A 17958-nucleotide genomic window follows, 5' to 3' on the forward strand; every position below is an offset into this window, starting at 1 on the left:
CAGCTTAATTTAATTTTATTATTATTGTTGTTTATAGTATGTGCATATGGTGGGAGTATGGTTCATGTCATGACACATCACATGTCTTGAGGTCAGAGGACAATATCAGTTCCCTAGTTCCACCTGTGCATGGAGTTCAGGTACTGAACTCGCATCATCAGGAAGCAAGGACTTGACCTGCTGAGCTCGCTCACGGGCCTTAGAATAACTGTCCAAAGAAAATGTTGCTACTTGTACACATTTGTGGGAGAAGATGCCTAAAGACTGAGAATTCTGAGCCCTGCTTTGAAAAAAAAAGAAAAAGAAAGAAAGAAAGAAAGAAAGAGGAAATTGGATTCTGCTTCCTAGTGGGAGGAGGCAGAAGTGAGAGGAAGTTCAGGAAAGAGAAGAGAGGCACAGATTTCTAGAAACTTCCTCATTGCTCCCTCCTCAGTGTCTATGCCTACCCTTCTTCTGCCCACAGTTTTCTCCTTCCATGCCTCCCTCTTCCCCCACTTTAGAAGCGGGGCTTTGGCTTGCCCACGTGCATCACACTTCATGAGGCCCTTCTCTCTCCTTCCATATTGCAGGCCCCAGCCTCAGGGATGCTGGGCAGGCTGCTAAGGGAGAACAGAGGAGTCTGACACACTCTCCACACTGCAGGACAAGGACCTCGGAAGGCACAGCTCAGCTTAGAGCCCACTGTAGCAGGCTGCTAAGGGAGAACAGAGGAGTCTGACATACTCTCCACACTGCAGGACAAGGACCTCGGAAGGCACAGCTCAGCTTAGAGCCCACTGTAGCAGGCTGCTAAGGGAGAACAGAGGAGTCTGACACACTCTCCACACGGTAGGACTAGGACCTCGGAAGGCACAGCTCAGCTTAGAGCCCACTGTAGCAGGCTAGCCCGGGCTGGTGAGGCCACAGACTAGGTGCTCCCAGCGCCCACACCGACCCACGCCCTCAGGCCACCCTTGACTCCCCTGCATGTTTCAGCATGGACAGCCCTGGCCTCATTCTTTCCTCCTCTCAGAACCTCTGGGCCTCTTCGCCTGGGATCCACAGCTTCCCATCCTCAGAAGTCTGTGAGGAAAACCCAAAGCTCCATGAATTTGGATAAGGGCGCTGGGGAGCAGGGGAGCTGTGGGTGCTCATTTTCACTAGCCTTTAACTGAAGTCTGCACTTCCTTTCCAGGGTAGGGAAGATCTCCAGTAGTATCAGACACTGAGACTCTGTCACCAGAAGCCATCGGGTTTAGATCACTTTAGACTGGCTGCAGATCTTTGAAGATGTAACACATACGCATCACCATTGCAAAGCAACCACCTGTTAGTGCCGCTAAGGTGAGGGGAAACGGCTCCATCGGTAATGGCGCATGAGCCTGATAACCAGGGTCAGATCCCTGCAGTCTTCCTAAAAGCTGGGTGTGGCTGCTCAAATCTGAAATCTCAGCACTCCTCTGATGAGATGGGAACCAGAGAACCACCTGGAAGTCTGTGGGCCTTTGCCCTGGAGAACAAAGAGCAGCCACAGAAACTAGAGAGTCCCTGCCGCAGACAGGCAGTGGTGGCGCATGCCTTTAATCCCAGCAGGGGCAGAGGCAGGTAGGTGGATCTCTGTGAGTTCGAGGCCAGCCTGGTCTACAAGAGCTAGTTCCAGGACAGGCTCCAAAGCTACAGAGAAACCCTGTCTCAAAAAACCAGAGAGAGAGAGAGAGAGAGAGAGAGAGAGAGAGAGAGAGAGAGAGAGAGAGAGAGAGAGAGAGAGAGAGAGACCTTGCCACAAGAAGGTGGATAAAGAATGAGGAAGGATGAGGACTGACTCTCAAAGGCCAGCCTCTGACAGCAAGTCTAATGACCTGAGTTTAATTCCTGGGAGCCATATGATGGAAGGAGAGGACCAGGTCCCTCAAGCTGTCCACTAACTCCAGAGAGTGTCACGGCACACATACATGTAGGCAGAGACTGCCTGTTCATTTCCTGGCCACCCTGACACGAATAATCACACAGAAACTATATTAACTCCAACACTGTTTAGCCAATGACTCTAGCGAATTCCTAGCTAGCTCTTACATCTTAAATTAACCCATTTCTATCAATCTGTGTCTTGCCACGAGGCTGTGGCCTACTGGTAAGATTCCTAAGGTTCCAGTGTGTCCTTCTCCTTCAGCAGCTACATGGCATCTCCCTGACTCCGTCTACTTTCTCTCTATATCTCTGTTCAGATTTCCCGCCTGGCTTTACTCTGATAAACTAATGGCTGAAACAGCTTTATTCATTAATCAATAAAAGCAACACATATAGAGAAGGACTTCTCACCTCTCTCTCTCTCTCTCTCTCTCTCTCTCTCTCTCTCTCTCTCTCTCTCTCTCACACACACACACACACACACACACATGCTAAATTAAAAATAAACGAATTGTAAAGTATTAATCAAAACGCACCTCAGGGGACAGGGGCTGGAGAGATGGCTCAGCAGGTAAGTGCATGGCTGCTCTTGCAGATGACATGGGTTCAATTCCTAGCACCTACACAGTGGCTCACAAACACCTGCAATGCTAGTCCCAGGGGATTCCATGGCCTCTTCTAGGCTCCACAAGCACTGTATGCGTGTAGTATGTAGACATACATGCAGGAAAAAACACCCAGACACATATGAAAATAAAGACAAGCCTTTTAAGAAGTACCGCAGCTACTCTCAGAGCTGGCTCCCGTTTGGAGGTCTGCGCGTCATTGTCATAGTCCTGACTTGGGTCTGCATATTTGAAACTACTCGGCAAAGGACCCACAACTTTCCCCAATGCCATACAGCCCAGGGTACACAGAGGTCAAATGCTAGGATTCTCACCCTCAGTATGAAAAACCACGCACGCGTGCGCGCGCGCGCACACACACACACACACACACACACCAGAAGTGCCCTTTGGTACTTCTAGCTTTGCATTTCTGATGTTCGCCTGATGGACGACAAGCCTTGGGAGCCGAGAACTGTTACATAATGCTGCCTCAGCACAAATATGCGTTCAGTTCCCTATAACCCTATCTCTTGGTTTTTGTAAACCAGGCCAAGCTGCTTCCAGAGCTTCTAGGAGTGACCCTGACCACTGCTTGGGTCCATGGAGTTAGGATTATGTGAATCCACCTGGTAGAGGCCATGGGCCTCAGTGTGAGCCAAACCCAGCTTGAGCCTCAGGAGACACAGACAACCAGTACACACCAAATGGGGGTGATCTGGCTTGGCTGTCTCTGGCTGGAACACAGCTTGAGCCTCTCCAGTTCTCCATGAACCCCCTAATCTCACTTAGGTGTGGGGAACCTGTGAGGAATATTGCCTGGATTAAGCAGATGCATAGAATAGTTGTATAGATTTTTAGCAAGTAATAAATAGCCTTTAATGTAAATATCTCCATGTAATATTCTGAATATACTGAAAAAATATATCACGTGGAGTCTTTCGGAAGCCTTGTTTCCACTCTAAGCTAAAGCGATAGATTACCTTAAAACTTCATTCTAGGAACCAAAAGGGCAAAGGTGAAGGTATCAACAGACACAGTCACTGCAGCAGAAGCAAAGCTCACATTTGGCAGCATTTATTGAGCACACACATACACAGAAACTCTGCTAAGTCCTTCCCTCCTAGAACAGCACAGGAAGAAGTGTCACTAAGCCCATTTATGAATGAGCAAACCAACGCTCTTGTCTCCTGCATATTGTAGCATCTGGCTTCAGGGCTGACTCCAGAACATACCCTGACCCACAAGGTCATGGGGTAAGACCCAAGGACATTGGGCCTGTTCCCATTCCTCAGGTACACTCCTGGCCCTCAGGAGGCTGTGGGTGGGGCTTAGCCATGGAGAACAGTGGGATGTCAGGGGAGTTTGGCTTCCTGTTCTCCTTGAAGCCCTGCTTGTGCTTTGCATAGTCAGGTTTGGGTTTTGGTGTGAACTAGGAGACCGCACTTTGAAAGAGAAGCGTGAGGCCCTCATAGAGAGGTGCTTCGGATGGTCATGGCTTGAGAGGGTGAGAGAGGCTCCCAGAGCCCCATCCCCAGGAGAATGAGAGCCAGGCCCTCACAGCGTTCTCCACAGGAGGCCTCCATGTGGGCACCAAGAACCCTGGATTGCCCAAGCCCACCTACAGTTGTGCAGAGGAAGGCTGTGTCTGGGTGACCAGCCCCTGGGACATTCCTAACCCCAGCTAAAGGGGACGCCTCCTGGGGCCTCCACGGCTGCACTGGGGCCTGGCCAACAGCTGTCCCACCCACCCAGTCGGTTCCTAGGAGACATGCAGCTTTGATGCGCCTGTCAAAGCATTCTTGTTCTGACAGCTGTTTCCCAGGAGGGCAGTTACTGCCACAGTCACCTCCCACATCTGGCTATGGGACTGAGACTAGGTGTCCAGCCCATCAGCAGACAGACACACTTAGCCCACAGGGACAGTGGAGGACCTCATCCCATTGGGACTAAAAGGGGTCACTTCCATCCCCATTTATAGATGAGGCCAGGCAACTGGCTACACGACCTCAAGGATTTTAACCCAGGTCTGGATTCTCCTCCTCGACTCAGGCCACCTCCGCTTGCACAGACCCTATCAGTTCAGAAAAGTATTTAAGTATTTCAAGCCGGGCTGTGGTGGCACACACCTTTAATCCCAGCACTCGGGAGGCAGAGGCAGGCGGATCTCTGTGAGTTCGAGGCCAGCCTGGTCTACAAAGAGCTAGTTCCAGGACAGGAACCAAAAGCTACGGAGAAACCCTGTCTCGAAAATCAAAAAAAAAAAGGTATTTCAGGGGCACCCCAGTACTCTAAAGGATGGAGAAGGGCAGTTAGAGTCTACCCAGAGTTCCTTGATCTGTCCCTCTCAGAGGAGAGGACTCTGTGTGACAGTTACTGCATCCCTGACATTTATTCTTAAGATGCCAGTGACACCCAGCCCCCACCCTGACCCCCAGGGGCAAAACCACACACCAGGTGAGTCCAGCTGATTCTAAAATGACTTTAGTCCCAGCACCTGTGAAGCTGAAACAATAAGTTCAAGGCTAGCCTGGGTTACCTAGTAAATGTGAGGCCAGCCTGGGCTAGGTGAGACCATGTCCAAAACAAAACAACAAGACGTATGATGTGTCCCCTGGACATTTGCAGAGGTCCAGGAGAAGAGGCAGCATTAGCCTGCCCTCCTACAGTCCCAGTTTCTAAAGAAAGATGGGGTAAGATGATCACACCTGCGCTCAGGACACGGGAGCGTGTGTGCAAAGTCATGAAAAACCCTGGAGCCAGAGAAAATCACTCAAGCCTGGGGCCATCCGTGAAGGCTTGGTGGGGAGGGATTCGTTCAGATACAGGTGTCCTGGGAAGGACATATGTGTGGGGGAAGGCTCAAGAGCAGTAAATGGTGCTCGTGGTGGGGGATGGGCTTGCCAGTTTCCCCAGAGGCACTTGGTAAAGCCGCGGCTTTGACTAGACCCTGACAGAGGAGACTCACAGGCAGGGCTGAAGACCGCCTGACCTTTAACAAGGAACAAGCCCAGGGTAGGCAAGCTTGCTGCTGTCTGATGTTTCTACGAGCCCATGAGGGCTTAGGGCCAAAGTCCCCATCAAGGGAACTCTTCCGGGCTTGCAGAGCTTCCAAAGGCCCCGGAGCCTAGAAAACTTTGTCCTGAGAGCCCAGCTCCCCAACTCTACCCTCAACCTGAATTTCTTGCTGCCTAGGTGTACTTTTTACTCAAAGTGGGTTTCCAGAGTGACAGACCCCTACTGGGGCGGGGGGGGGGGGGGGGGTGACAGCAGAGGAATGTGGGAGACTGGCTGCCCACAGGGAGCCTCTGAGAGAATTCGCCAGCAGGGGGCGCTGTGGATTCAGGCACACAGCCCAGCCTGGGGGAGAGAGGCGAGCTACGGCCACGTGGTGAGGCCTCAAGGCTGCTAGCCTCTCTCTACCCCAGCAGGTGCTCAGCAGGGTGTCCACCTCTCCACAGCTTCCCAGGCTCACCCATCCCTACCTTCCCTCCCCCCACCATCCAAAGAAGGAGAAGCAAGTGTGGTGCCCACTTGGCAGATGGTCAGTGAGTGCAAAAAAATAATGGGGGACACCACAGCCTGCAGAGAAGCAGCTTAACCAGCATGCCTCCAGGCCCACGTGGCCGGGGCAACCTTTCAGCCTTGTTGGCAAGCCATGGAAGTGACAGCCTACCCTGTCCTCAGGCTGACACTGCACGCTACAGGATAACGTGGACAACCCCACGTCCTGATTGGAAGTGCTGGCCAAGGGGAAGAAGTGCTTGCCCAGGCCCAAGTCTGGTGGAGCAGGGTGTGACCAGCACAGCGGGAAGAGGGTGACAGGGCACTAACCTATCTGCACTCTCTCCCAGCTGCTAGCATTGATGCCAAAGAGCCATGGATGCTACCATGGTGTTATTGGCACCCCTGTGGCTTCTGGGTACCATGTCTGTCTGGTACCCCTCTGAGAAGCAGATGTGACTACGAGCCCATTTGACAGATGAGGAAACGAAGGCTCAATTAAAGTGGCCTTGGAGGCCTGCTCTGAGGGTCCCAGTAGGGAAGTGGCCTGCCTGGCACTTGCCTGTTCACCACCACGTTCTTGGTGGGCCTAAGGGTTTAGGTGAGGAGACAGTGGAGCCTGTGGTCTGTGGCCAAAGTCAAGGCAGAGTTTGTGGCTACGGAGGGTGCCACTGAGGATGGAAGGGAGAGGGTGGGACTTCCTGGAGACTGAAGAAAGGAGCCTAGCAGGCCAGCTGACTGTCTCTACACAGAGACCCTCCCTTGGGACGGGATGCATGCTTCTCCAGCAGCCTGAACAAAGGCAAAGAACCAGTCACACCGGCCATTTCCATGGTGCACCTGGCTTGCCTGTGGCCAGCAGCATCAAAGTCCAGCTAGAGAGGAAGGCAGGAGTACCACGTGCCTGGGAAAGTGAAGTCTGGAGATGAGTGGATTCCACTGGCCCTTCTTGGTAGACACGGACCTGGGGAGGACAGAGGCCTGGGCCTGGGGAGGACAGAGGGGTGGACCTGGGGAGGACAGAGGGCTGGGCCTGGGGAGGACAGAGGGGTGGACCTGGGGAGGACAGAGGGGTGGACCTGGGGAGGACAGAGGGCTGGGCCTGGGGAGGACAGAGGGCTGGGCCTGGGGAGGACAGAGGCCTGGGCCTGGGGAGGACAGAGGGCTGGGCCTGGCTGCACACACCTATTTTTTCCTTCCTCGGGAGGCTGAAGCAAGGGGATCTTGAGTTGAAGGACAGCCTGGGCTATATGAAACCCTGCTTCAGAAGATCAATGGACAAAACCAACACAACCAAAAGGGAGCTATGGGTTCTTGCCTGACATGTTCAGGGTAGTGGGTTTAATCCCCAGTGTGGTAGGGGAAACAAAGAAAATGGGGATGAGAAAGAAGGACAAAGCCACTAGACATTAAACTGTCTGAAGAAATGGGTAACTGGCCTGTAATCCCAACTCTGGGGAGGCTGACACACTGAGACTGCAAATTCCAGGCAAGCTTGGACTATTCGGTGAGACACTGTCTTCCCCCCCAGTATATGGCTAATTGTGTGGCAGATGGAAGATGGGGCAAGAGTAACAGCTGCTAGCTTGAGTAATGGAAGAATGTGACTTTGAACCAAGACCTAGCATCCAAGTAGAGGAATGAGCTGGAAAGAGATTGCCAAATGCAGTCTGGAAGACGCGAATAAAATATGTGCGGATTTTGAAAGCAGTGGTGAGCATTGAACACAGGGATGAAGAGGGCTGGGCTGGTGAGGGTGGCACATTGGATGTAAAGGTGCTCGCTGCCAAGCCTAGCGACCTGAGTTCGATCCCCAGAACCCACCTTGGAAAGAAGGAAAGAGCCAACTCCCACAGGTTGTCCTCTGACCTCCACACAACCACCATGGTGTGTGCGCTCACACACACCCATACACACACACATACACACATGCACAATAAGACAAATATTTGTTTGTTTCCTAAGTGGGGTGGGGGGAATGAATTCAAAAGACCAGGTAAAGCCATGGCGAACTCTCTCCAACAAAGACAATCAGGGTTGAGTGGAATTTGAACTGGGTCTGCAACCAAGGGAGGAAGTACAACGGTAGCGACCCCCAGGAGACCTGGCTAGGCTGTGTTGACAAAATCTGAAGGTGTCTACCTCTCCAGCATCATGAATGAGAATTCAACTCAGGGCAGAAAGGGGACCCAAGAGCTCTGAGACCAGGCCTACTCAGCTGGCCTTAACCCAACTAAGGAGTAGGCTCTTTGTCCTCTGAAACTCCTCCTGCCACCCTCTTCCTGTGCCCCAGGACTCAACCTCTGTATCATCGCAGTGCTTGCTTAGCAGCGGCTCTGTGTGACAAGCAAGCACTGAAGTTGGGGAGGCTACAGTGAGTGGGGCCAATGTCCCAGGAGAGACAGGAGGAGGGCCAGGGTGCTGGGCACAGCCGAAGGCTCCAAGGGTCTGGCATGGACGCACCAGGCTTCTCTTGGGCTCTGTTTCTCAACTGATGGTGAAGATGCGACCTTAGTGTTAGGCTCTCTTGATTTTGTGGTTTTCTTTCTTTTTTTTGTCTCAGGAACAATTTCTTTTGGTCAGATAACTAGAGGAAAAGTGGACGCTGCTTAAAAGCCTATACTTGAGGAGCTGTCTCACGGGGTCCCAGAGGACAGCTTGGTGGGCTGCTGTTTCTCCCTGCCTGTCCACTCATGTTCCCTCTGCCTCCTTGCAAAGGGGCCAGCCTTTCATGAAGCTCAAAGGACAGGGAAGACGGCTGCGGACCCGCCCTTCTCTCTTGCCTCTGCAGTCGAGCCCCATGAGCTCCTGGTCACTCCAATCCCTGCTCTACTGAGCCTCTGGCACCTTCCATATGGCACTGGCCACAGGTCAGCATTGAGAATAATAACAAGCGGAAGGAGGAAAGAGATCTTGCAGGGCTGAGCTCAGCTCCCCAGAGGCTGCCAGGTACACATGGGCAGAAAAGGCAACAGTGGGTCCCCGGCAGGGTGATTGTGCAAAGGTGCACAAAGGCCAGTACAGTGCCACAGTCTGGGCCTACGTGAGCTGGGAGGCCCTGTGACTACATCCCAGAAGCTCCAGGGCTACCAGGCCAGCAATAGGCAGAACTTAGAGAGCCCAGGCCCAGACCAAAAGGTATGGAATTCAGGGCTTCCATCCAACAATGCAAGTGGGCATCCTTCCTAGGAGATTTCTGGTTGAGGAAAGAAAGGGAGCAAGCTTGGGTCAGGGTGGAAAAGGGCCCACTGTGCTAACTTCCATCTTGGTAGCATATCCCTGTAGGTAGACTGGGGACCCATACAGCAAAACCAGCAGTAAGAAGCCGAGCCTCCTGAGGCCCTGGGGAGCTGCCCTGGTGACCTGCCCTGGTGACCTCTGGCAAGAGCCTTATAGGCCAGTGCTCCGGGACGTGCCAGGGCATTAGGCTACAGAGTCGAGAAGGAGAAGACAGAGGTGGGTGATGTCACCCAGGAATGAAGCAAGCAAGGCCACTGATAACATCGCCAGCCAGGCTCACTGTGGGCAAGGTGACTCATCGGAGACAGCCGCAGCCACCGGGCTATTGTTGCTGTGCCCAAGCAGTGGAACTGGGAGGGGTGGCTCCCGCAGCCGGGACAGGTCCCCACTGAGGCCTCTGTTTAGTGAGACCTCAGAACACAGTGTCCCCAGCCTCCAGCACCCTACCACCTCAGGAAACAACCCTCCCCACAGCGGTTGCCATTATCTTGGTCCCCAGCATTTGGTGGGTGTCTGTGGGGTGTGCTCGGTGATTTCCCTACCCACCCGCTCAGCACAACAGGTACCAGAGATCGCTAACAGCACGCCAGTGGCTCTCCCTGGGTTGGACAACTGTCTTTGGAGACAACACCGGATGGCAAACTGCTAACCACGACCGCGTGGCACCCTCGTGGAGGGTACAGCCTGTTCCTCCTGCTGAAGACACCCGAAGCCTGCCTCCAATCCATATACTCACGCCACCTCTGAGCCTGCTGAGGCCAAAGCTCTGTCCTCCCCCACCTGTGGGGGTACCACAACCAGGAGAAGACACTGCTCATCCTTGAGGTCTCTGGTGTCAGATCACATGACTCTACGCGGTGGCCCTGTTCCTTCTCTTTTCTACAGTACTTCTTGTTCCCCTCAGCTGCCTAGAATTATCTCTTTGGCTTGCCTTTAGTAACTTCGCCCTCCCACTGAACTTTCCCCCACTCAGCCTTCTTCCACGGCCTGACTTTCTTCATTCATTCCTTTACCCATCCCATGAAAGAACGCCTGAGTTTCTGCTGGATGCTCTTCTAAGCAAGGGACCAGACAGACGCAGGCCTCTGAAGGTCACGTTCTAGCTGGGGCATGAAAAATAAGCAGATTAACTGGATGCAGAAACTAAGTAGGCTGTCCCCGGGGCCCAGGCAGGTGATCCCCGCTATCTGGGAAGCCGAGGCAAGAGAGTGGAAAATTCAGGTGGTGCCAGGCCTATAGAGTGAGTTCAAGGTCAGTCTGGGCAACCTATCGAGAATAAACTTGTATACAAGTACGATGGCTCCCAGCTTTAATCCCTGTGCTTGCGAGGCAGAGGCCCCCTGATGTCTGCATGTTGGAAACAGACAAATCTGAATCACAATTTCCAGGTTAGCCGGGGATATACAGTGAGACCCTGCCTCCAAAGGAAAAGCAACAACAACAACAACAAATAAACAAACAAACATAATGAGTTTCCAATGAGAGAATATTGCTTAATGGCAGAGTGCTCCCTGGCCTGGCACAAGAGAGACCCTGAATGCGGTTCCCAGTACTGAAGAGAGCAAACCGGACCAAGCACGGTAGGTTATGGTAAAAAGCCAGGGAGAGGCCGGAGGAGGAAGGGCCTGCTGCAGCTGGGGTTTTCTGAGGCGAGCCCTGGAGGTAGTGATGGAGGAGCTTTCCCAGCAAAGCCCCGCCCACCAGGTTCCCTTGCCAAGGAACATTATCCACCCAGCGAGGTACTGCCAGGAGCCCATGGCATGGCCTGGGGCACTCGCTTCCTTCTTAAGAAACAGGCAGCCTCTGAAGACTGCTCCAGGATGTATGAACTCGACCACCCCTCCACACATCCCAGCTAGCAGGAGGGCGAGTGGGCGGGCAGGCGGGAAGGCCTGCTCTGCCACCATACGCGGCATCACCTCAGGCAGGTTCCCTGGCCTCACTGAAATGGCTTCCTCACCCATAAAGGACAGGGTGGCATAGAGGCTCGAGTGAAGGTGTGGCTATGAGATTATCCAGCCCACAGTGGGTGCTAAGCTGTCTTTCCTAGGTTAGCCCTTGGGGGAGGGTGGTCATGATGGGGTTGGGTAACAATGAGCCTGCTGGTCATCCAAAGTCTCAGTCACTGCAACCTGGTGCCCTGCCACTACCCGCCAGGGTCGGGCCACCAGGGGCGGGGGTGGGGTGAGGAGGCACTCCCCATGACATCAGCAGGGTTGGAGTCAGGCCGGAGATGCGTGAGGCCCTGGAACTGTCCTACCACAGCCCAGTTCTGACTTCCTCCCAGCAGGGCACTTAGCACGCAGCTTCTCTTCCTTCCTTCTGCATTTGGAGAGAGCTACCCACCCTTTGAGGTTTGGCTCCCAGGATCCAGGTCGAGAAGGTAGTAGCAGTATGCCCAGGTGTTGGTGGCAGACAGTGACAGCCACGGTACGGTCATCTGGTGTCACCTGTGCCGTGGGGATTCTCAGATCCTTCACACTGGAGGGACCCAGGCTTTCAAGTTGTATACAGCTGCAGGCTTCTAGATAGCAGTAGAGAAACCTGGCAGGGCAGAGGCTTGGAGTGGGGTACAAGCTGGGGCTATGGAAGTAGACCGAGGCTGGGTGGAGATTTGTAAGTGGTTCCTGTCCCACGGAAGATTGGAGATGGAGTTCCCACTCCTGCAGCATCAGGACCCTATGGGGTGCTAGAGCCTCCATGGGGCCCCCTGTGTCCTGGAGATTGGTGGGCTGGGCCTGCTAGGCCAGAGCTGTCAGGTCAATACTGGCCCCTTCTGAGGCAAGGACCCTTAGCAATGGTGACCTGCCTTTGCTGATCACAGTAGACTTGAAGAAATTCACAGAGCTCTGCAGAAACAAACGACATGGAGAGACGTGTGCCTGCCTCGGGTCCTACAGGGCTGGCACCGAACCTGAACCCTGTTTCCAAAGTCGCCCCTTAAAGCCAGGAAGCCCGAAATAGAAACTGCGCTGGGGGTGGGTTCCAACCTGGCGTGGGCTGGAGCGGGTCCACTGGATTTCTAGGCATGAGCAAGTCTGGCCAACATGAATGTCCATATTGGGCACAGAGTAGGCAAGAGAGGCCCCACTGAGGGCTGAGTGTGGAAGCTGGCCCATGGGGAAGTGGTTTTGATATGAGAAGGTGAAAGAACCATGCTTCCCCCCCACCCCAAGACAAAGACTGATAAACAGCTGGGTGCCCTCTGTGCGGCACAGAGAGGTAAAGGTGGAAGTTCAGAGGCAGGAAGGTGCCCTCACCGCTTCCTCCACCTCTCTGTCCTTGGCAGGGCAGCATGCAGGGTGGTGTACCTGAGTCTAAGGTCTAGGGGCTGCCTGGCCAGAGCCGTTGTCTGTTCACATGTGCATGCTGGGAAGTGCAGGAAGGGCAGGAGGAGGGGCTGCTGCATGTGTGTGCGCGCATGTGTGGCCAGGATCTTCTTTTACCCCCACCTGTACCACAGCCTCAAAGGACAGGACGCTCTGTCTCTGGTCTACACTAGGGGCTCCAAACCACATGCGAAGAGGCTGGGGGGGCACCACCACAGGATTCATAGCTTGGCACCAACATGTGTGTACCGGGCGGCATGCAGGTTGGTCACACTTCCCTTCTTCTGTCCTGTCTAAAGTTTAGCCAGGGCATTGGGGAGGGAAAGCCCTCATTTCTATATTGGGGGCTCTCCCTTCTTGTCTCCTGTCTAGACAGCAGCAGATGCTGGAAAATCTTCCATGGCCCAACGAGATTCTAGGCACCTGGAGACACCAGGGAACAGCAACGCCCCCTGCACTTGGGTCCTATTTATGTGAGATACAGTCTAACCAGGCAGAGATAAGAGCAGCAGCAGTCAGCAGTAGCCCCAGGTGGTCCTCCGTGCAGCCCCATCTCAATACCCTAGCGGAGGGAGCCACACAGGGTCTGGAGACCTTTCCCTCCCTCACCGGCTCCTGAGGGCCCCAGGGGTCTCCCAGCACCGAAGTCACCCTCCTGGTTCCTCCTCTAAAACTGACTTAAGGAACAATCTCTAAACAAGATATCTAAGCCACACCGATCAACTGCAGCCCATGTTTTTTCCTTCTTGACTTCCTTCATCTCAGCCCTTACTTCCTGCCCATCGACTGTTTCTCTTAATATGAACTCTGGGAACAACAGAGATGGTCATAGTCTCTGCTATGATCCCTGGCTTCCGGAATGGCACCTGGGTCAAAGGATCTGAGAGCTGGAGGATGGACGGACGGACGGACAGATGGATGGATGGATCGGTGGGCGGATGGATGTGTGGAACAGCAAACAGGTAATCATCTATAAAACCAGACTGGAGGATGGGAGCAGAACCCAGGCCGAACAAGGCATCATTCTGGTGCAGAAATTGTTGTCCCAACATTTATTCACCTTCACACACCGTACCTCTGGGAGGTGAGAATTGTCATTATCATTTTACAGATAAGAAGCCTAAGGATCACAGAGGTCACCTAGGTGACTGGGCTGTCCCAGCCCTCCTCCCCTCTCTGTGAGGAAGACTCTTTTTCCCATCCCCACTACAAAGCTCAGGGCTGCCCTGTGACTTGCTGTGACCAACAGAATATGGTAAAAGTGACGCCAGCCACTCAGTTTGCAGGGTGTAAAACCAAGCCCCCACACAAATATACACACACCACATACACATGCACACTCATACACTCACACACCCAAATAGATACATACACCACCCACATTCACACACACACATGCTCACATACACACCCAAATAGATACATACACCACCCACATTCACACACACATGCTCACATTCACACACTCATATACATACTTATACACACCATATACTCAAACACACACATACACACATGCTCACACACACTACACACACAAATATTCACAGGCATGCTCACATACACACACCATGTACTCACACATTTTGAGGCAGGGTCTCCCTACATGCCCCACTGTTTAGCTCACTCTTTAGCCTAGGCAGGTTTCCTAACTCAGCCTCCCCAAGAGCTTGTAGTTAAAGGCCTGGCCCAGTGACTGTCTTAGATGCAAAAACATGGCCATCCTCTGGGACCACCACAGTGACATCCAGCTGCTGGGGTGGCCGAGCCACACTGACTCCTGGCCTGGCCTGTTCTCATCTTCCACACCTTCTACCTGCTCCCTCCACCCTTAGCTGAGGAAGAACAGAAGACAGACAGTGAGACTGGGAACAGGTGTCCCTCGGGGCCTGCCCTCCCCTGCCCCATCAGACGTTCTGAGGCACACTGCCATGTACAGACAGGATGAGCTGTCCCCCTAACCCTACCTAAGTGCTAGGACCACGGGCAGATGAGCTCCTAAGTTTATACTTTCTTATTTCCCTTATTTTATTTATCTGTTTGTTTATTTTGGAGACAGGGTCTTCATATATTCTAGATTGGCCTCAAATGTAGCTGAGTATGACCTTGTACTTTTTTTTTTTAAGATCTCTTGATTTTGGTGGGAGTAGTGACACATGCCTTTAATTGCAGTGCTTGGTAGACAGAGGCAGGAGGATTTCACGAGTTCGAGGCCAGCCTGGTCTACATAAGTGAGTTTCAGGACAGCCAGAACTACATAGTAAGACTCTCTCTCAGATTTTAAATAAATAAATAAATATATAGATAAAATGAATAAATCTTTATGTGTATGAGTTTTTGCTTGAACGTTTGTCCGCACACCACGTGTGTGCCTTGCAGCTGTGGAGGTCAGAAGAAGCTTCAGACCCCTGGAACTGTAGTTACGAATGTTGTAAACTCCTTTGGGGGTGCTGGGAATTGAACCTGGATCCTCTGGAAGAGCAGCCAGTGCTCTTAACCACTGAGCCATCTCTCCGGCCCACTGTTGCTTTAAAAAAAATATTAATTGTGCATATGTGTGTTTTGTTGCTGCGTTTGTTGTTTTTGAGACAAGGTCTGGATATGTAGCCTTGGATGGCCTGGAACTCATAGAGATCTGCCTGCCTCTATGTCCTGCATGCTGGAATAAAAGACACCACCTGGCTTGTGCGTGAGTATGTGCATGCATCAGTGTGTGTATGGGGGGGGGGAGAGAAAAAAGAGAGAGACAGAAAGAGAGAAAGAGAGAGACAGAGAGAAAGAGAGAGACAGAAAGAGAGAGAGAGAGAGAGAGGAGAACGATTTGCAAGACTTGGCTCCTTCTACCGCGTGAGTTCCAGGGAGCAAGCTCAGATGATCCGGCTTGGCAGCGAATGCTTTTACACACGGAGCCATCTCTGCAGTCCCAGCCCTGAACTGACCGTTCGCCTCCACAGTCCCAAGAGCACTCATGTGCCACTATCCCTGGTTTAACTGACTCTGGGGTTCGAACCCAGGTCTTTATGGCATAGTAGGCAAACTCTTCGCCAACTGAACTACATCCCTAGCCCTCTAGCTACTAAGTCTGTGGCAGCTAAATTATACAGCAGGTGATGGCTGACGCAGGCCTTAGGAACTCAGCACGGGTGACGGAGCAGGCCTCATCTGAAGCTCTCTGCTCCAGCTCCCACATCCCTTTCACCAGCCCCCAGGTCTGCTCATGACTGAGTTCTTCCCCTGGGGGCTTAGTAAGTCTGAGGTTGAGCTAAGGCTAACTGTGGCTGGACTTTGACAAATAAGGATCATGAATACACGGAAGCAGCCACATCTTGATGTGGGTGGATCAGAGCTGAGGATAGGTCCACCTCTGTCCAGGCTGAGCCTCGGCCCAGCGGGGTTCCTGAGCATCTGTTTTCTACCCTGACTCAGTGAATGAAGCCAGTCAGCCCCCAGCCTTCTCCTCTGCTGACCCCACAGGCCATAGGAGTCAGACAGAGTGTGGGCCCTTTTGATGGAATGAAGGGGATTCTGGGTATAGAACCAAGCTGGGGTGCTCTCTTCCCCTCTGAACCAACAGGAGAAGGCTGCTCAAGGCCTCCCTCGGTGAGGGAATCTGATTGTCCTCGCCTAACGTGGTTCTGCTCCTGTGGGCAGCTATGGGTTTGGGTGGTGGTTCTCCTGTTTCCATCTCAGGCCTCAGAGGTCTTGACAAGACAAGAAACGGGAGATCTCTATGAAAGTCCTTGGATAATAAAGACAGCATATTTTCTCAGAGAACAGTAAGTTCAGAGCAAGGGCTGCTTCAAGACAGGTTGGCTCTGGAGCTGAGCATCATCAAGGACCCAGGTCATTTCCTCTTTCTCTTCCCTCAGCTGGCTGTCTTATCCGTGGCTGCGAGATGGCTGCCACCACGCCAGACATCACACCACAGCACAGCAATGTTCACAAGCAAAACAAACAAACAGCAGGAGGAATCTTGCCATCTGTCCCACTGTAAGATGAAGGAAATGTTTTTTTCCCAGAAGCACCCACGAAACTGACCTGACTAGACGTTGGCTAGAACGGTGCCACATCTCTGGTACTGTGACTGCTTCAGCAATGACCGTCAGCTGGGGAGGGGGACAGACACCTGGAACGATGACGAAGATACATGGACGCACAGGAGAAGCCAGTGGGTGGGAGCTGGGCACTGGGGGAAGCCCCTGGCAGTGTGCTTTGCAGATCAGAGAGCCGCACAGAAGACAGGCTTCCGCACAGTGAGCCCTGGTCCATTTGCTTCCAAACAGCCTACTCACAGGGACGGTACTCTCCTGAGAGAAGTACACCCCAGAAATATATAAAAGCCTGCAACTGAAGCAGAGATGGCTCTCTCTCTCTCTCTGACCGTGGACTTGGTTCTTAGGAGCATAGGTGTTGGAAGATTTGTTTACAGATTTGTTGCTGTTGTTTCGCTTTGAAACAAGGTCTGTCTGTCTCACTTTGTAGCTGGACTTCACTCTGTGGCCCAGAATGGCCCAGAATTCACTATGTAGCTCAGGCCGGCCTGGAACGTCACAATTTTCCTGCCTCAGCCTTCTACACGCTGGGATTTTGGGAATTCGTTATTGTGCCTGACTTTGCCCAGATATGAATTCTGGCACTATTCCTTTCTGCTCTTTTTAGACATGGCGTCTTGTTTTGTAGTCCAAGTTAGCCTTGAGTTCAAGATCTGTTCATCTCTGTGTCTTGAGTGCTGGCATTACAAGAAATTCCTTATTCTCTACCACCCTTTCTTTGTATCAAACAAAATGTTTAAAATACTCAACCAATGTCCAGTGGTGGTAGCGCACACCTTTAATCCCAGCACTCGAAAGCAGAGGCAGGCAGATCTCTGTGAGTTCAAGGCCAACCTGATCTACAGAGTGAGTTAGAACAGCTAGGGCTACATACAGAGACCCTGTCTTAGGATGGGGTGGGGGGGACAGAAGGAAAGAAGGGGGAGGGAAGGAAGAAAGAGAGAAGGGAGGGGATTAGGGAGTAGGGGAGGGAGGGAGGGAGGGAAGGAGGAAGGAAAAGGCTAAGACCAACTCAGTCTAGCATTTGAGGCTTGTTTCCCAGCTCAGTTTCCCAACCTACAGAGCAGGAATGAGTGGCCTGGGGCAGGGCTGGCGATCTGCTTACGCCCATTGTGGAATTATCAGTCAGGATCCAACAGGCTTCTTGCTCCAGGCCCAGGTCCTTCTACATCACCATGCTGTCCCCAGAAGCTGAAGTCATGAGGAGAGATAGGGAGGGCCAGGCAGGCCTGGACAAGGGACTGGGGCCTGGGTACCTCTGCCTGATCCCCCAAGGGTGTATTCCTTCAACTCTCATTCCAGAAAGTCCATTAAAGCCAGCAAAGAGGGCCAAGAATTGGT

The 17958-nt window shown here is 52.7% G+C and overlaps 1 long non-coding RNA gene across 1 annotated transcript; it reads left to right on the forward strand.

Annotated features, from left to right (window-relative positions):
* Positions 1-12530: 12530 nt before the first annotated feature.
* Positions 12531-17458, forward strand: LOC142839184 (uncharacterized). Its single transcript, XR_012908708.1, has 3 exons — positions 12531-12828; positions 13331-13527; positions 16435-17458. It is a non-coding gene; the product is annotated as an uncharacterized LOC142839184 (long non-coding RNA).
* The last annotated feature ends 500 nt before the right edge of the window (positions 17459-17958 follow it).

This window comes from Microtus pennsylvanicus, chromosome 21, assembly GCF_037038515.1.
Source record: "Microtus pennsylvanicus isolate mMicPen1 chromosome 21, mMicPen1.hap1, whole genome shotgun sequence".
Taxonomy (NCBI): domain Eukaryota; kingdom Metazoa; phylum Chordata; class Mammalia; order Rodentia; family Cricetidae; genus Microtus; species Microtus pennsylvanicus.